We start from the raw sequence: 21,133 nt of genomic DNA, 5'->3' as shown, positions 1-21,133 counted from the left end.
AACATGTGAGCGCTAATTTTCGTTTTTTTGTTTTTAACTAGTTAGTATGTTCACTGGTTACATCGTTTATAGAGGTTTGCAGTTTGACAAAAGAATAATGGAATATCTAGTACAGTAGCTCATGAGACCTTTGAACTTAAAATAATTCATACTACTTTGGATTGCTTTCCAGTTGTAAGTGGATGTCAAACTATTTTCACCATGAACTATTGAGCTAAATAATATCAACACAAACTAGCAACGGAAAAGGATGGAAGAAGCCCCCATTTCTCCAATTTTAACCTATGATATGATATTCATAAATGTATGATTATGGCTTTAAACCTAATAATATCATAAACTCTTAATATTATATATCTGGCATTGGAATATTGAAACTTTAGGCAATCTCTCTCAATATTAAAAAATAACAAATGTTCATGGTATACAAAAATTGGAAACATACCTTTGGATAAATGACATTGTTGAATGCTTCAATTAGAGTTGATCAATGTCTAGCCACAATAGTTGAGTTCTTTGTCCCAAGCTCTGCTCAAATAGCTAAGATTCTAACTCAAAGATCTTGCAGAAGCTACCTCTATGAAGAGAAGATAATATCTGGTTTTACTTAAGCTTTTGATATTGTGAATATTTTCTTTATACCTATCAATTTTCTTCTTATGCAACAAGACATTTTAGAAAAGTTAGTTCATAAAATATGAGGAATGTTTCTCAACATGAACCCTTGAGATCATTGTATTGCTGACAGAGTTTTTTCCTTATAAATTCTGGAAACCTGTATTGTGGGTTGAATTAGATCCAAACATTATACCTGCAAATGGAAAACACAAAACACTATGACATCATTCATAATGAATCATATCAACATCCATGGGCCCTTTTTCTAAGAAATTTGATTTCCAATATTCCTTATCTAGTTTTATTTCCATCCCATGCTCAATAGATATATACTTCTTGCTTGATCTGAGAACAAATTTTAGTTTTTTCATGTACTTTGTGATGAATATAGTCATTTTCTAATTTCCCACAACATTGCATAATGTGTTTGTTTTCTCATTTTTTCATATCCTTATAGATTATAGTGGAGAGGAAGAAGAAAATAATCTAAAGACATCATTATCAAACAAAAATACAGCCCTACTACAACTTCTAGAGCAGAATCATGTTCAGAAAACCTTATCTTCTACAACAAGGTCTCAATTTTTGCATACATATCTGAAGGTTTTCTTGGTCAAGATGGACGCTCTAACATGTAGGACCAAACAAAGTAATATTTGGGTCACCAATCTTCCTGAAGTTTCCATACTGTGAGTATTGCATTTATAAGGTTTACATATTGTGATTATTGCATTTATAAGCATATCTATAGACATTTATTTTGGAAATGTATTAGCTTCGATAGGGGCTTGTTGCTTCACATTTGTTCTTTTTAGATTCATATTTGTCACAGTAAATATATCTTTCCATTCAAAGTTCTTCTTATGTCTTATAATGGCATTTAATATGAAACCCTTTCCAAGTCACTATTAAAGCCATATTTTTATTCACAATTTATGTGTGTGATATACTCTCGATCAAGGTATCCTGTAATTCTTTTCACTATAGTAGTAACATGAGAAGGCTCCCCATCCTCCTCATTAATCCATACCTTTGAAAGACCAAAGTCACCAAGGTTTCCTTTTAAATTGTTGTCTAGAAGAATGTTCGTTGTTTTCACATCCCCATGAATAATCTTCGGGGTACAATCTATGTGCATGTATTCCAATCCTTTGAATAAAAATGGAGATAGTGTTATGCATTAATTCCCTTTAAGAGATAAAAGTAGAAATATACATAATAAATTTCATGAAAAATATGTTGTTTTCCTTTTGAAGCACAGAGTAGACATCTATCAATGTTTAAATTTTTATAAAGTACATCACAGAAAAGAGGACATGAAAAAACTACCCTGTGTTGCATCTAAAGCTATTTTTACTCTCGTTTTCCAATTTAGTTTTGAAGCTACGTTAGGACCTGGGAAGTGAAACAGAGCTAAAGCTCCATTTAATTCTTTGATCCTCATTGAATTCTCCACAGTGATTAATTTTGTGGCACGATTTCTTGGTGAAAATTTACCTAAATTCGTTTTACATAGGAGCTAGTATTCTGCAAAATGTGAGCACTAATTTTTTATTTTCTGCTTTTAACTACTTAGTATTTTGACTGGTTACATCGTTTATAGAGGTTTGCACTTTTATTGAGGTTTAAGTTTGGCAAAAGAATAATGGAATCTGTGGTATAGTATTTCATGAGACCTTTGAACTTAAAATAATCCATACTACTTTGGATTGCTTTCCAATCGTAAGTGGATGTAAAACTATTTGCACCATGAACTATTGAGCCAAATAATATTAATACAAAGCAACAACGGAAAAGGATGGAAGAAGCCCCCATTTATCCTATTTAATCCTATGATATGATATTCGTAAATGTATGATTATGGCTTGAAATTTGACAATATCAGAAACTCTTAATATTATATATCTGGCACTAGAATACTGAAACTTTAGGCAATCTCTCTCAATATTAAAAAATAACAAATGTTCATGATATACAAAAATTGGGAACATACCTTTGGATAAATGACTCTGTTGAATGCTTTAATCATAGTTGATCAAAGTCTAGCCACAATAGGTGAGTTCTTTGTCCCAAGCTCTGCTCAAATAGCTAAGATTCTATCTGAAAGATCTTGCAGAAGCTACCTTTACGAAGATAAGATACTATCTGGTTTTACTTAAGCTTTTGAAATTGTGAATTTTTTCTTTATATCTATCAGGTTTTTGCTTATGCAACAAGACATTTTAGAAAATTTAGTTCATAAAATATGAGGAATGTTTCTCAACATGAACCCTTGAGATTATTGTATTGCTGATAAAGTTTTTTCCATATAAATTCTGTAAACATGTATTGTGGGTTGAACTAGATCCAAACATTATAACTGCAAATGGAAAACACAAAACACTATGAAATCATTCATAATGAATAAGATCAACATCCATGGGCCCTTTTTGCTAGGAAGTTTTCTTTCCAGTATTCCTTATCTATTTTTATTTCCATCCCATGCTCAACAGATATATACTTCTTGCTTGATCTGAGAACAAATTTCAGTTTCTTCGTGTACTTTGTGATGAACATAGTCCTGTGCTAATTTCCCACAACATCGCATAACCTGTTTGTTTTCTCATTTCTTTCAGATCCTTATAGATTATAGTGGAGAGGAAGAAGAAAATATTCCAAAGACAACATTCTCAAACAAAAAGACAGCCCTGCTACAACTTTTGGAGCAGAATCCTATTCAAAAAACCTTATCTTCTGAAACAAGGTCTCAATTTCTGCATATACATCTGAAGGTTTTCTTGGTCAAGATGGATCCTCCGATATGTAGGACCAAACAAAGTAATATTTGGGTCCCCAATCTTCCTGAAGTTTCCAGACTGTGAATATTTCATTTATAAGGTTTCCATATTGTGAATATCGCATTTATAAGCATATCTATAAGGTTTCCATATTGTGAATATCGCATTTATAAGCATATCTATAGAAATATTTATTTTGGAAATGTATTAGCTTTGACAGGGATTTGTTACTTCACATCCATTCTTGTAAGATTTGGATTTGTCACAGTAAAGCTACATTGCCATTCACAATTTTGGTTATGGCTTATAATGGCATTTAATATGCAATGCTTTCCAAATCACTATTAAAGCCATATTTTTATTCACAATTTATGTGTGAGATATACTCTGGATCAAGGTATCGTATAGTTCCTTTCACTATAGTGGAAGCATGAGAAGGCTCCCCATCCTCCTCATCAATCCATACCTTTGAAAGACCAAAGTCACCAAGGTTTCCTTTCAAATTGCTGTCTAGAAGAATTTTCGTTGTTTTCACATCCCTATGACTAATCTTTGGGGTAAAATCTACATGCATGTATTCCAATCCTTTGAAAAAAAATGGAGATATTGTTATGCACTAATGCCCTTTGAGAGATAAAAGTAGAAATCTACATAATAAATTGCATGAAAAATATGTTGTTTTCATTTTCAAGCATACAATAGACATCTACCGGTGTTTAAATTTTTATAAAATACATCACACAAAAGAGGACATGAAAAAACTACCCTGTGTTGCATCTAAAGCTATTCTTACTCTCGTTTCCAATTTAGTTCTGAAAATGCATTAGGACATGGGAAATGAAACAGAGCCAAAACTCCCTTTAATTCTTTGATACTCATTGAATTCTCCATAGTAATTAATTTTGGGGCACGATTTCTTGGTGAAAATTTACCTAAATTCGTTCTACATAGGAGCTGGTATTCTGCATCATGCGCGCGCTAATTTTTTATTTTTTGTTTTTAACTAGTTAGTATTTTCACTGGTTACATCGTTTATAGAGGTTTGAAGTTTGAAAAAAGAATAATGGAATCTATAGTATAGTAGCTCATGAGACCTTTGAACTTAAAATAATCCATACTACTTTGGATTGCTTTCCAGTCGTAAGTGGATGTCAAACTATTTGCACATGGAACTTGGCAGATAGATAATATCATTAAATATGCATGTTTAAAACCTGTTGTAGCTGGGTATTTGTTCTTTCAATGGATCTGTCTTTTGCTTATGCAACAGAGATGGGATTCACTGATTGATTACACGGTTGGTTTCAAGAGTCTCAAGTTAGATTTTTCAGGATTCAAATGCCTGAGAGGTGTTGATAAGGGGCTCAGGGCATTGGGGATTTAGCGGGAAAGATTTGGTAATAAATGGGTCAGCCTCCGAGCTGCAGTGTCTCCAATGAACATGCCTTCTTCTCTGCCACCTAGGAAGGGGATTTGCAAAGGGTGGAGGTTGCTCTTGAGAAAGAGCCCCATTTGATCTCAGAGACCACAGTCTATGAAAAGATGTCTCCATTGCATATTGCTACTGCAAATGGCCAGATTGATGTCTTGTCATATCTGTTGGACTGGAATTTTCATCTTGATGCCCTAAGTCACAAAAAACATACTCCTCTGATGATGGTCGCCATGTATGGGAAGGTTACCTGCATTGAGAGGCTTCTGCAAGCTAGTGAAAATATACTACTGTTTGACTCGTTGCATCGGAGAACTTTCTTGCATTATGTTGCAAACTATGGGCACACTAATTGCTTGGAAGCCATTCTCTCAGCTATCCAGTCTACTCTCGTTGCAGAGTCTTGGAGATTTGCCCTGTTTGTAAATGTGAGAGAGGGGATTAGAGCCACTTCATTACACCTTGTGGCCAGAATGAAACATGCAGGGGTTGTTCAGATGCTAATGAGAAATGGTACTTTAGTGTGTGCAACCACTGGAGCTCATGGACGACCAGGGATCACGCCTTTGCACCTTGTTGCTCGAGGAGGCTGCTTGGATTCTATGCGAGAATTATTGTCTTGGGGTTTTGACTGCATTCAGCAAGATGCATCTGGACTCATACCATATGTGGTAGCCCTTAAGTACAAGCACTCTGCTTGTGTGGCCTTACTAAATCTCAGTTCTACAGAATGATTGGTTTGGCCTAGACCATGGAAATTCATAAACAAGTCAATTCAGAGGCTAAGCTCTTGTTAGAAAAAGCCCTTATGGAGGCCAATCGAGCCAGGGAGAAAAGCATTATGTTTGGAGCTGCCTCTTCAGTGTCTTCTTCCACTAATCAAGAAGACGACATTGAAGATAATATTTCTGATGCTAGTGAATCTGAGGTTTGTTGCATTTTCTTTGATCAATTGTGTACCATTGAAGTTTAGGGTTGTGGGCATCAAATGTGTGCCCTCTGCACTCTAACACTGTGTTGTCACAATAAACCTAATCCTACCACATCATATTCTCCTCCTCCAGCTTTCCCTTTCTATCGCAGTAGCATAACACAACTAGTGGTTGTCCCTCCCAAAGACAATCAAAGAGTTTTAGTGAGGGGATCAGTAGTTTCAAAGGAATCTTAGCCAAGGGATATTTTGGGAAGATAAGTGGAATTTGGCCTAGAAAAATTGCGAACAACAGTGATTGGACAAAGCAGAAACGTTGATTTGTGATGCCAAATATGCCAGTGGAAATTTCAACCTATGCTATGGTATTACTAGCCAGTCCCTGCACTCCCATCCTTATAGATATTGCTGCAGGATGAAACATAAATCTTTCCAAAATGTATTTTGAAGTCTATAATACTACGTTTATTCATTCACACTATTGGACAAAGCAGAAACGTTGATTTGTGATGCCAAATATGCCAGTGGAAATTTCAACCTATGCTACAGCATTACTAGCCACTCCTTGCACTCCCATCCTTATAGATATTGCTGCAGGATGAAACATAAATCTTTCCAAAATGTATTTCGAAGCCTATAATACTACGTTTATTCATTCAAGAATAAAATTTTGTTTGATTGAAAATGGAGCAAATGGTCAGAGTTTATAAAATCTTGTTTGATTGCAAATGGAGCAAATGGTCAAAGTTTGATTGAGGGCTACTTGATGTATGAAAGGGTTCTTTAGTAGTTGTTACGAAGGTAGATGAATTGAATATAAGAGAAGCTGTTTAGGATCCAAAGTTCAAACAAGAAATATGCAGGCAATATTTCAATGATGACCCTGATTTGTTTGGTACTAGATTTGGCTCTAGCATTTTCATATAGTAAATTTCTGTACAATCAGAAACATAAACAACATTGGAGATTTCTTGATTCCCACCACCAGTGCCATATCCTCTAGCTATATGCATGGCCTCATCTACAGTTTCCATTCTTCTTTACTACTCTTACCTATTCTATTGCCTTACGACGTTTCCTTTGCAACATTAGGGGAAATTGCTAGCTTAATCTAAATTTTAATTAATAAAAGTAACTTTATCTTTCAAATAAATTTGAAAGTTAAAATTTCAATAATAGTTTCCGAATCTTTTACTAATTTATTTTTCTGATAAAAATAACTTTATCTAAAATTTTTAATAGAATTTATAACATCATCTTCCAAATTTTTAAGTAAAATATCATTTTTTCACAATATGATTTGATTTAACCTATGGGGAATTTGAATCTTGAATTTCATGATTTAAACAATACTTCTACAAGACAATCACTAATTGAAATGCCCCATATGGACTCTCATAATAGATATATTTTTAATGATGTGAGTTAACTATATAAATTGTTGCAATAACGAGTTTTTTTATTATTATTTGTAATTTACTAGACTTTTTAATTAAAGGTTAAAATTCCCATCCATCTTAACTCGAGATATCTCTAAGTGAAAACATCTTTTTTTAGTGAAAATTTTGAGTTACAATTTAATCAACCTAGATCCATCTTAACTATAGATATCTTTCAAAGTGGAAACCTTTTTTTTGAGTGCAAAACATGAGAGACTTGACCCCTCTCAAGGCTTGTAAATTGTGTCTTAAGAGGATCTATAAGATATATATATATATATATATATATATATATATATATATATATATATATATATATATATATATATATATATATATATATATATATATATATATATATATATATATATATATATATATAGATATATATATATATATATATATAACCTTTAAATATGCTATATTACATAATAAAACCATTGGAAAAACCATGGGTTGTCAAAACATTAAACCCAAAAATCGCGAATGGTAAATTTATTTATTTTATTTTATTTTAATAATTATAACTATAATTACGTCGTAAGGTGTCTCTTTGGGAATAACTCCCCTCCCAAACATTGTGTTCCTTCATGAGCCATCAATGTTATGTGTTAGACGATCAAAACAATTTCTGTCGTTGGATCAATGGAATGTAGTTACATTCATTAGTGGTTGTGAAACTCCTTCATTTACTCTGCCTTAACTAACTTACTCATGATTAGTTTTTTATTTTTGGTTGTCGCATTCCAATGGAATTCTCGTCGCTTCCAATTCTCTACCCATCGCTCCCATGGTACCTTGTGTTCTCAACCCACATAGCCCCAATACTCATCTGGACATTCACTTAAACCCACACAACCCCACTATTGCTCTGGACCTTCTGTAAGCGAGCAAAGAAATCCTTTCTTCAGAAAAATCCAAGTCCGTAACATAGAGAGTTCAACTAAATGGCCCATGATATATAAAAGGAAATAGAAAAGGGTTGAGTAGGGGTCTGACATTTATAGACCTTGAAAATGACCTCGACATGCATTTTTGAAGCAAACATAAAAATGAGGATGCATCATCGAGTGCCAATGTTGAAGTTAATTATAAATCCTTTAATTTTTATTCTATAGTCATTTATTTGAAGACAAGTTTTCAGAGAATCTCTCTTATCATTGATGCTAGGGTAATTTTTTTGCTACAATAGTCAAAATTTCCTTTCTCGTCTTCTAAAATTGTCCAGAATTACCAAATTTCAGCACACCCATAACGAATGTGTTTTCCATGGAAAGGGTATTCTTTTTGTTGCTTTTCGTTGGATTTGTTGGAATCCCTTTCAAATCTATAATAATAGGCATTTTTATTATGTTTGGGATTTTGTTTTGGGTACTCTTGAGTGCATGGAAAAACTGTCTGCTAGATCAAGAAGGGTTGCATTGTTTCCAACCCAGTTGTAGCAGCAAAGGGTAAATTGGTATCTTAAAACCTTACAATGGGTATCTCATATTAGATTTCCTGGGTTGCGTTTTCTTAGAGTGATGCATGCAAAATAGTAGGCCCTAGAATGGCAGTGCCAAATAGAAGGCACGTTTATCCAACATCAATGATATGAGGGTCTTAGGAGACATTGTTAATCTTTTTGGAGCTCCGAATACTCATACAATATTAAAAAAATATGTTCATGAAGAATTTTTTTTTATGTTATTTATTAGGTCATACATAGGAAAAGAATCCTTTTTACCTAGTCTCATCTTTATGGAGTTGGGTATTTGCTTTTGCGATTTTTTTGTTGTATTTTGTGGTCTCTTCTTCAAATATCCTATCCTCAACTTGGGGGTTGGCTACTATTCCATGAGGTTTGGAGTAAGATTGGTTGTGAACGCCAACAAGGGAGTCAGTTCCAACACTCAGGTACATTTAATAAAAACATACAATGTATCAACCTTAAATTGTTAAGCAGGGTCTAAGGTTTTTAAAGGACAACCTCCATGGGAATTGAACTAGCAACTAGGCAATACCTCCGCTGTGACCTACCTCTTTTCTCAACCTTTATACCTAGTATTTTATTTTTCTGGGCATGTTTAGTTTGTTTCTTTTCTTTTGTTCCAGGACTCTCATTATGTTCTGTGTTTTTTGGGAGCCTAAGTATGGGAGCTCATTCTTTTTATATTTCATTTTGATTCCAACAATCCAAAACAAGGGATCTCACTCTTTTTTTCTTCTTCATTTTGATTCCAACAATCCCAAGTAGAGGGATTTGTCGTGAGGGCTGAGGTAGTCGAAGGAAACAAACAAAGGCGTAGTGAGAAGGAAGGCTAAAAAATGTCAGTGCTTACATGGGATGATACTGCAATTTCCATCAACAGTAACAAAGATTCAAGTGCACAATATGGGGTATTAAAGACACCTAGCCAACTTACAACATGGAAATCTAGAGCATAATCACCCATTTCAATGTTAGGAGCTCGAAGCAGGGTCTATCTTGAAGCCCCCATCTTGTGCACTTATGTCTTTGTAATCACTCACTTACTGCAACTCTAGGAGGTCGAAGCAAGATCTATTTTGTTTATCAATAGTTCAATTCATGAATACACATAAATGAATGGTGACCACATCCCAACCTAATAACTCTACAAGTTTAATAGTGCTAATATAACTTTGTGTTTATGTATTGTATAAGTGGGGTGAATATGATTGATAACTACAACGTTTATTTTAGGATATACATTGAGACTGCATCTTGGTTCTCCTAGGCGTTGGCGATGGGGACTTCAAGAATAGCTGGCAGGTGTTCAATATGTTGTAGATATATATAGAGACCTTGAATACTAGGTGGTAGTTTTTGAATATGGTGAAGATGTATAGAAGTTCTATTGGAATACTGAGATATACCTCTTTGTCAACGATTGTATTTTCTATGAAAATGATTGCAAACTACAGTTTAATTTACATTTTATGAATATAGATGATTTCATACTTCAGTTTATTCTCTTCTGCATTCCTATATTTCTCAACATGCACTCATCTCACGATTTTTGCTGAAACTTTTTTTATTTCCAATGAAAAGTTTCCATTTCTATTCAAAAATTGAATGGAAATTACACTTTTCATATGGACGGTGCACTTACAAGAGTAATATTACATACATAATTTACATTTCATTTATGTCCCTTATAAAAATTACTCATTCTTTCCTATTTTCTCTTTCCTTATTTTTAACCTCATGCAACCTAACTAACTGTATTGCAAAAGGTGGCAGGTTAATATTTGTAGAGGGAAACAATTCCTTATTGGAATTAGAGGTGTTTGGTTTAATTAAGTCATTTCATCTCCCTTATGGGGTGGGGGCTTGACATATAACTATTACCCTTGGAGAAAAGATTGGTATTCATATCTTTCATGTCCTTTGATAGAGGACATGCTCCTATTTTAGTATTTTTAGACAAATAATGTTTCTCTTCTCTAAATCAATAGTTTTCTAATTTGAAACGATTTGTGCATTGTCATCATCTAGATACAGTTGTTAACATTCTTTGTCATCCTTTTGGTTTAGATTTATTTCCTTCGTTCCTTTTTGAGTAGGCATATGCTTCAACACATGAATCTTAAAGACGTAGGGTGGATGATGGTGTAATAACATAACCTCATGCTTAAAATGGGCACACTCTTGGTTAGGCTCATCTGTGTACATGGGAGAGAAGATGGTATTTTGAGGCCTCTTAAGTGACAATCAATCACTAAATATAGGTTTTTTCTAGTTATAATCTAGAGTCATTTGTGATTACAACATTGGTCTTGATAGCATTCAAGAGTATAAATTAGATTCTATTTTGAAAGTGAAGCATTACATCCTTCGAAAGCTAGAATATGTAGTCTTTATAGGAAATTATGAATGTATTTTTCTTTCTCCTTGAAAAGAAATTGCCTCTACATTATCATCGAAACATGGATTTCTTTGTGATTCATTAATTTGAAAATTGTCCAACAAAGTTATACACTTGGAACCGAGTTCCAAATCGATATTGTGTTGGATCCTTATTCACTAGAGATGTGGATGAGGTAAATCGGGTATGTTACTACAAAGCAGTAGCATGGATATTCGCCTACTATTTTAGCAAGTAAAAGAAATCCTCTAAACAATTGAAATGTGTGAATTTAGTTTTCCCTAGATATGTATTAAGTTAAAATCTATTATATGCTCCTTGATTTTCCTAATTGGTTACTTAAGGCAATTAAGGAAAAAGTCAATCAACCAAGAGAACTGAACTTTGCCCAATCAGACAATAAACCATACTCTGTCACAGAGTATTCAAGTCAGCCTACAAGAGGCATGTCTATGCTATATACTGATCAATTTAATGTAGGAAAATAAGCCATTGTATATGACAAATTGTCTTCTTTGGAGAGGACAAAGAATATGTATTTCTCTTAAAGCTTGCCAAACAAATTGAGTGAAAATGGTGTAGAAAATGTGGATAAATTGTTGAAAAAGCTTCTAGATGTTGTCACATGATTTGCAGGTGAGTAAAATGGTAAAATTCATTTTTGTTGAATAAATATTTTTGATAATACTCTATTTCTTGTTAGTGAAGATAATTGGTTCCAATCTGAAAAATAGGTTTCTAACCTTAGCTATAAGTTATGATATATTTATTGTGTGTACATGGATTCCTAAATATTTCCAATTGAAAATCAAAGCTACATACTAATTTTTCATTTCTCAACAAAAATATTTCTTGAAATGTGTCTAGCTTAAGCAAACCTGGGATTTGAAAACTACTTATCTAATATCTTTCCCTTGCCTTTCGTGAATCTTTCATTGAAATTTGTTGTTCAATAATGAAAATATAAGAACCACAAGGAGAACTGAAACATATCGTACTATGTCACATAGTATTTAAGTGAGGCTATAAGAGGCATGTCAATTCTCTATATTGATTAATTTAATGGAGGAAACGGGGCTAATGTATACGAGAAATGTCTTCTTCCGAGAGGGACAAAGATGATTAATTGATATTAAAGCTGGTCAAACAAAAAGATTGGCAACGGTGGGGAAAACAGGGATGAATTGTTTAAAAAATATCTGGATGCTATCACATGATTTGCAAGTGAGTAAACTGGTAAGATTCATTTTTGTTGAATAAACATTTTTCATTATAACCTATTTCTTGTTGGTAAATATAATTGGTTCCAATCTGAAAAAGAGATTTCTAACCTTAGTTGTAGGTTATGATATATTTACTGTGTGTACATGGATGCCTAAATAGGTCTAATGGGAAAGCAAAGCTACATATTAAATGTCCATTTCTCAACAAAATCGTTTCTTGAAATGTGTTTAGCTTAAGAAAACCTGGTATTTGAAAACCACTTATCTAATATCTTTCCCTCACCTCTGGTGAATCTTTCATTGAAATTTGTTGTTTAATACTGGAAATCTAAGAGGCATCGTTTATTTATTAAACCATAAGGATAACTGAAACATATGGTGGTTGGTCTTGTTTTAGATGTGGTTACGAGTTTTGTTATAAATGCATATCAAAATATAATAATGATAGAGCGCCTTGAAAATTCTCTCGGTGGGAAGAATGATAAGAGGAGCTTAGATTTTCGTGGCTTTGGGACATGGGAGGTTACCACGCTGTGAAAAATACATATGGTTGTAAATATTGTTTACCAAATTCCATTGTGGTTTTTCTTTAAGTTGATCTTTGTATTGTAGTCTTGATTCTCTTATACGGCGGAAATGTTCGTTTTTTTAGGTTGTATAGATGTTGAATAATTAATGTGCATTCATTAATTGACATGTATTGTAATTCTGCATTCGAGTATGTTTACAATGTTGTATTCAAGTGTATTCACATTTATTCTTATACTAGAACTTCTTCATGAATAACTTGATTTGTTTCAAAGTGCATGCTATGAGGAATTCATTCAAGAGATACATGTTTGAGGAAAATCAAACTTAAAATGAAGTTTAACCCCACACCCGTTGTGGATCATTTCTTGTCAGGGTTCTTGTGAAGTTTTAATGAGTTAAGAGAAAGCCGCAGAGAACCTTGCAAAGTCCCTTTACTGAAATCTCTTTGAAGACCACAGAAAGCTATGATAAATTCCCTGGCGTTAGAGTTGTTGTGAGGTAAAATTACCAAACGCGAGAATGATTTGTTTGGGACAAAATCGAACAAAAAATCTTGAAGAAAGTTGACTTTCTAATCGAAGGAGTCACGCTGGCTAAGTAAGGAAATTGATTGTACTGAATGAATCGACGAGATAAGATAAGAGATCAATTTGGCCAAGACAGAATTGATTTCAAAAATAAAAAATTGAGTTGGCCTCTATTCATTGTCAAGAAAGATTGTTTGTGAAATCTGGAGATGAATATTAGGTTACATGTTGAAGACAGGGAAACATTTTGAACGAAGAGACGATTTTTCCCCAAGGAAATCTTGGTCCTATCGCAGTGTCTGAAATAGATACTTCAGAGGAAGAAAAAATTCAGACCCTGTTGAGAATGCCCATTAATCTGTTTCACTCTCTTGTTGCAACTTAAATGTTTGCAACACCGAGTCTTGAACCAAAGCATTGATTCAAAGCTTGAAGAACTCTGGAGTTTTGAGGAAATCTTATTGCATACTCCTAGAGTAGTGCTAGTTAATGCAAGAAGAGAAAAATATACGTAGTTTGTGATACCGGGTCTATGGGATATGATACTTACGTGCATACATGACTAGGTTTATGTTACGGGAAAACGTAGAGCTCAATTTATCATATTTTCCACAAAAATAAAACAACAACATTGAAGCCATCAAAGCTTCCAATCTCCCAACTATTAAACTACTCCAAGTTGCGTTCAAATAAATATTAAAGGTCACTTTATAGGCTTTGAACCCCTTTGAATTTGTTTATCATAGTTGACCAGGCGCACTGAGTCGACATCTTAGTTGACCATGTCAAATGGATGCACATGATCACTAATGATGAGCTACCCTGAACAATCTAATAGATAAACTTCCACACCTATCTTTGGATTTTTGCATTGCGTTCCCTTTGCCATTTATTAAATACTAACAACTATAATTTGAATTCCACAGAATGACCAAAATAATTCAAAACTATTTGTGCAATACAACACTACCAACTACCTAGGAATGGGCATGTATCAAAGAATTATTATTGTTGATCTCAGAAGGATTTACCAAAGAAAAACATCAGATTCCTAGCCTGAGTTAAGGTATATTAAGGAGCCAAGACTTAGATGAACTATTTACTCATTCAAGTATATTCTCAAGACCTCTGCACTGCAAAATTTAGAGGTTGTCATTCCATTCAACATAAAACTTATTCCTTATCAACATTGATTTACATAGGTTATTGTAGTACAATAATGGTAAGAGACTTTAATGTTATTGATATGAGCATGTTTACATTTGTATTGATTTATTTAACCTATTTCATTATCCAAACATTTCTCCAAGCTCAATTTGTTTTTTAAATAAAATAATTTATATTTATAATTTAAATATTCAATTCAATCGCATAACATATCACATCTTCTTTCATCAATGCAACTCTTCCCTATGCTACTGACTTACGGCCTTTCTATGCGGTGCAATTGCTAGTTATTTTTCACCTTAATTTAATTTTAGTTTCAATTTTTATGTAGTTAGATTGAGTCAAATTGTTTACATAATAGGACAAGACATTATAACATCTCTTGCATACTAGGGTGGACAACGCCTCTCAATTATTAGTAATTATTAAATGGATATTGGATATTTACCCTCTATAGAATATGTTGGAATATTCATACATAGATCAATGTTTAAGATTTATCTCCAAGTTAGTTATACTCTTTTAATTGATTTATCTCAAATTAATTAATTTCTTTTATTTTTTTTCATATCAACACATGTCATACTGGTTATGTGGTATTGATAAGCCATGGTATTGTAACAAAATCTATTTACAAGTTAAAAATTTCCATGGTAAAGTGAGTGTGAATCTCCATAGCTATCAACATTTATCAACATTTAATTAATATGGTTGTGCTAGTTTATCTATAATTGTGTCGAAAGGCGCCCTCCAACCTAGTATGAAAGACATCATGTAATTTTTTGTCCCATTCTATCCTATTATGTAAACATTTTGACTCGCTCAAGTTACATAAAGGTAAATCCTCCTCATTTACTTCTCCCCCATTTGAATATTCCTCCATATCACACTAGCTCCGAGTGCAAGCAGCCAAGTCATGAGGATTAGAAAGCAGCCGAGCAAGTGAGAGACAAAGAGCTAGTTTATCTCGAGTTTGGGAGCCTTGCCTCCCTAATTTTAAGAAAGTCGTTGGGGACTTCAATTCTATAAGTAGAGAGGCCTAGAGCCTCATTAGGATTCGAATTTTTGTTGTAAAAATCTAAGTTATTTTTGAGCTCTAGACTTGTGGAAGTTTTATTGATGTAATTTTCTGTTTTGGTAATAAGAATGAGTTCTGTTTTGAGCCAGCACTAAGTTAACCCATAGGGCTGAAGATCTTGGTTTAAGTCCCAAACCTAGTAGCCAACGCTCCTCTTTTTTGTATCTGTATGCTTATATTAGTCTCATAGCTTCATTGTTAATTTGCCTTTAGATGTATTTTCATTACAAGTAGTGTAGATTGGATTGGTTGTTTATTAGTTTGCTTCCATTTGTTACTTACTTCAGTAGTAGGTTAGTAGGGATAAAATGAGCACCAAGAGGTTGTCAGTAGGTGTTTTGGCCTTATTTCCTCCCTTTAGGATCATGATTTGAGGAAGGGACCCTTTTGCAGCCCCAAAAACACAGATTTCTATTTCTTGTATGACCTTTAGAGTTTACTGTATTTAAGTTAGCGTTTGATCAGTTTTGCAATGTAGGATATCATTTCCATCTCTTCTATCTTCATTCTTGCAGTAGATCTCATCCATGCTTTCATTCCTTTCAGCAACTTTCCTCATGCATAATGTAGGCAGTTAGTCCATTAATTCTGCTTTTCTAGCTTATGAGAATGCTTCTTGTTTACAAAGCTTTTTGGAAATTTTACATGTTTTATGTAGATCAAGTGCTTCAGGAGTAGACAAAGACTTCATAGCCAACAACCACCTTCCACTTCATCCACCATAGTAATTCCTTGTTTTCACCACTCCCTTCACTAGTTTTCATCATTTTACATAGAATTTCTTCCAAGCACATTGAGCGAATCCAACCATCTTCTATCCTTGCGGTTGACTTCTGAGTGATCCTAGACCTTTTCTCACTTCATTCAACCCATCTACCACCTTCCCTAAGCCTCCCATCACCTCCAACACCTCCCATTTTTCTCTCGGTTGTATCTTGTAGGTTTACAGGGAATCGTGTAGGTTTCTAGTACATCGTGTAGGTTTTCCTGTAATTGTTTTTTTTTAGGCCAAATTGAAGGAAAACCACTAGAAATCCACCAAAGGTTACCCAAGGGTATCCCGCAACATCCAACCATCTCCTAACCCTTCCAGCCATCCTCCAACATTCTTAATTCATCCGCCACATCACCAAAAGAAATTAGTTTGCATACTTGATTTTGCATGAAAAGGGAAAAAGACAAAAAGATTTATTTCAGTCCCTTTACTTGCACATTAGTGATGTTTGATGCTATTTACTTCCATGCTTAGATAGTAGAATTTGGTTCATGTTAATTTAGCATTATTTTAAAACATATTTTCTTGGCAGTTAATTAGGAAATGGTGTGATTTAGCATTAAATTTCAGTCTTTTTCATTATTGCAATAGAGTATCTCTCCCTTAGAGTAGATTTCCCTTTCTTCCATCAAGAAACAAAGCTTCTTTTGACTCCATAGAAGTCTGGCTTGAAAACACCAGTGCTCTCTCGCCAGTTGAAAAGTGACAAAAGGTAAAACCATCACTTTTACTTGTGTATACAACACTATCACCTCCAAGTTTGTACGAACCTCGAGTTGATAAAGGAAAGCTGGTAGCCCGGGAGTTGAAGCATTCTCGCTGCAATACTAATGCTCATCATTTTTTGGTGTCGTTGCTGGGGAGGTGTTTGAGTAATATGTGGTTACTGCTTCTTTCTTCTATTTCTTGTCTCTAATATTTTTCCATTAGTTTATTTCTGCAAAAGTAATTTAGTTGCTTCCTTTTTCATTCTACATTTTTTGCTTTCCTTTCCATTTTGAAAGTAATATCTCAATTCAGAAAGTAGTTTTTTTTTTTTCTAGTCAGATAGTAGTTTTCATTCAATCAACAATTTGAATTCTGCAAAGTACTTCCAAGTTTGAAAAAAAAAACACAAAACCAAACCAAAACATTTCCTTTCATGCCTCATAGGAATAGGGATAACTTAGGGAAATTTTGTCCAAATACCCCCACTGCATCAAAGACAACCTTCCCTCTTCTTCGGTGGTTGTTAATTGGAGGAACCCTTAGGTGAGCAACCTGACATATTTGAAGAACCTAGACGAGAAGAAGAAGAAGAAGAACCCATTCCTATTGAACCAATGGCTCAAAACATAAATGATATAGGGAATAGAGAGAGAGTTGAGGGTGGCTTCCCCATCCGGGAAACCAATGTGGACATCAAGATGAAAAATATAAGCCCCTATGCCCTACCTCATTTCCATGGCTTGACCATAGAAGATCTTGACACTTTCCTATTTGAGTTTGTTGTTATACGCCGAACCTATGACTATACACATGATGAGCAGAAGTTAAAACTATTTCCATCTACCCTTAAGGATGCAACATTGCGCTGGTTCATGGGTTTACCTCAGGATAACATCACAACTTGGGCTTAGATGCAACAAACCTTTAACAAAAAGTATCGAGACTATTGTAGGTCAAAGGATACTAAAGAGGAATTTTTTAGGATGACCATAGGCAACGATGAATCCCTAAAGGATTATGAAGAAAGATTCCAACTTACTTACAAGAGGGCCAGGTGCACACTTGACCCTGAGTCACTAAAGCTGGTCCTACTTAGGGGAGTAAGGGAAGATCTTTTGGATACCCTACACTTGTTAGCATGAGGAGATATCTACCAATTACCCTATGAGGATATCAAGACTTTCTTTAGAAACCACTCTAGGGGAGCTAGGAAAAAGGATAGGGGTAGTCAACCTATGGTTAGTACATCCTCTTCCAACTCATCCATCAAGGGTGAAATTGGAAACATGCTGGAATATTTCAAGAGTGAGATGTTGCAAACCCTTTCTTTACAAATGGACATTATACACATTAAGAGAAAGAAGGAGGAAGCAGAGAGAGCCTTGGCCATTTTCTGTCCTAGATGCACCAAGAGGCACCCTAGGAATGAATGTCCATTGAATTCTATTGAAATTTGCTCAGTCTGTGAAGAAAAAATTCCACAAACAAGTGCCCTTCTTTGCGTGGACTTAAAGCTGTATATTAAGGAGCTGAAGGGGTCACTGAGCAGCTCTGCTACATAAACCAAATGACACCTCATGGGCCTAGGCCATACCAGCAGGGCATGCGAGGGTCATCCTATGCATATTAAAACCCAAACTAGACCACATCCATACCTTCATGGGGACCCCCTGCTCATCCTTCCTAGTCTACACCTCCTCCTTGGTCCTTTTCATCTCAGTATCACTCCCAGCCAACGAGCCAGTCATTTCAACCATATGCTCCACCACAACCTCAATGGAATGCACCACCCTAGGGGTGGAGGCCGCAATACAACAATGGTCCAACTTGATTGACTCCACCACCCAGCCAACCACAACTGTTACACTTGGCTCCACCCAAGAAACACCATATGCCTACCCAGCCAAATCCGAACCTGAACAACAGACAGGCTCAACAAGTATACAGTGGAAAGACATCATATCTAGCTTATGTTGTGGAAATCTAGGAGATTAACCTGAGATCTGGGAGAGTTCTCTTGGATAACCAACCTCCACCTCCACCTAGGGAGGTTGAGGAAGAAAGAGAGGAAATAATTCATAAATTAAATCCACCCTTTCCTGAGAGATTAACCCAACCACTCTAGCCTACCTCAGAAGAGACTAAACTTCTGGGAGAATTGAAAAATTTATGTGTAAAGATTCCACTTCTTCAAGAAACAAAGGATGTTCCTATTTACAATAAGTTGATTAAGGATAAGTGCTTCAAGCATCTAGGGAGGTGAAGAAGAGATGCCCCTACCATTAATGTCATTAGAAATTGTCTGACTTAATGCTAGGGCAGGTAATCTATCCAAAGTATTTAGACCTTGGAAGCCCTATAGTAGATGTGCACATCAATGGAACCATTGTCCCACATGCTTTGATCAATCTTGGGGCTGACATTAATTTGATTAACAAGGACACCATGCTCAATCTCAACCTCCAAGGTTCATTGAGGAAGACCATAACAATTATGCAACTTGCAAGTCACTCCACAATGAACCCTGAGGTGATTGTGGAGGATGTGATGGTCTGCATTGACTCTTGGGAGAACCCTAAAGATTTCCCAGTTCTCCAACATATGGCTAAGCTTACTGGTTACCCTCTCATCCTTGGGAGACCCTGGTTGGCCACTCCTAATGCTTACATTAGTTGCAGAGTTGGGAATATGACCATCAAGAATGGACATATCTCCATGCAGTTAGTCCTATACCATCCTTCTCAGTGATCTCTAGAGAATTACTTACCCTTATGGATGGAGGAGGAGGAAGAAGATGAAGTTTATTCCACCCAACTTTATACTCTAGAAGCAACCATGGGAGGATGACAACAGAATGAAGATGATTTGATTGAACACCTACTCCAAAGTCCAACTCCCAGTACATAGTCCTTAGAAGATGTAGTAAAGGAAATCTAGAACAATCATCTAATTGACCTATGCTTGGCTGATTCCAACCCTCTCCATGTCAAGACCATAGAATTTGGCCCTGAGAAAACCTTGAAAATCAATCCATATCTTTTTGGTCTCCAAGAAGAGAAGTTATGCAACATGCTAAAGTAACATCTAGATGCCTTCGCTTGGAGTTACAAAGAAATGAAGGGAGTGCATCGCTCAGTTTGTAGTCACCACATATACATCAAAGAAGGTTGCAAGCCAGTCCTACAACCCTAAAGGAGGATGAATCCAACTCTTAAATATATAGTGAAAGAAGAACTGCAAAAAATTGCTAGATGCATGATTCATTTACCCTATCTCCGATAGTGAGTGGGCCTCTCCTTTGGTGTTAGTTCCAAAGAAAAATGGTAAGTGGATGATTTGTGTTGATTACAAAGAGTTGAGAAAACCCACAAAGAAGGGCCATTTTCCTCTACCTTTCATTGACAAAGTGTTAGATGGCCTGACAGGGAAAATGTTCTTCTCTTTCCTAGATGGATTCAGTGGGTACAACCAAATCCAGATCAGCCTAGAAGACCAGGATAAAACCACATTCACTTGTCCTTGGGGTACGTTTGCCTATAGGGTCCTTCCTTTTGCCCTATGAAATGTTCCTACCACTTTCCAGAGAGAAGTCCTGAGTATTTTTTCTGAGTTAGACCATGATGCGGTAGAAATTTATATGGATGATTTTACACCTTATGGTTGTGATTTTCAAGAGGCTCTGTCCAACCTAGGCAAAGTACTGCACAAATGCATTGAAATAAACCTATCTCTCTATCTCGAAAAATGTGAATTTTTGATGACTGTAGGGACCATGCTAGGTCATTCAATATCTTAGCAAGGATTGCAGGTGGACCTAAACAAAATAGCTATCATCCAAAGGGTCCCACCTCCTCAAAAGCAGAGAGATGTCAGAAGTTTCCTAGGGTTATATGGATACTACCGAAGGTTCATAAAGGACTTCAACAAGTTGGATTCTCCTTTATTTGGTTTGTTGGCCAAGGATTCTGAGTTTATATGGTCAAAAAGTTGTCAAGAGGCCTTAAACACCCTAATGAACAAGTTAATGACTGCACTGATTCTCCAAGGCCCAAATTGGG

At 35.1% G+C, this 21,133-nt stretch overlaps 1 pseudogene; it reads left to right on the top strand.

Annotated features, from left to right (window-relative positions):
* Positions 1 to 4,799: 4,799 nt before the first annotated feature.
* LOC149239046 (putative E3 ubiquitin-protein ligase XBAT31 pseudogene) lies at positions 4,800 to 6,078 on the top strand (annotated as a pseudogene).
* The last annotated feature ends 15,055 nt before the right edge of the window (positions 6,079 to 21,133 follow it).

Source organism: Pinus tabuliformis, chromosome 8 (genome assembly GCF_031772625.1).
Source record: "Pinus tabuliformis cultivar Carrire ecotype Pingquan chromosome 8, CPIR1, whole genome shotgun sequence".
Taxonomy (NCBI): domain Eukaryota; kingdom Viridiplantae; phylum Streptophyta; class Pinopsida; order Pinales; family Pinaceae; genus Pinus; species Pinus tabuliformis.
Note: the sequence above shows the minus strand (reverse complement) of the source record. Positions and strands in the feature narration are given on the sequence as shown.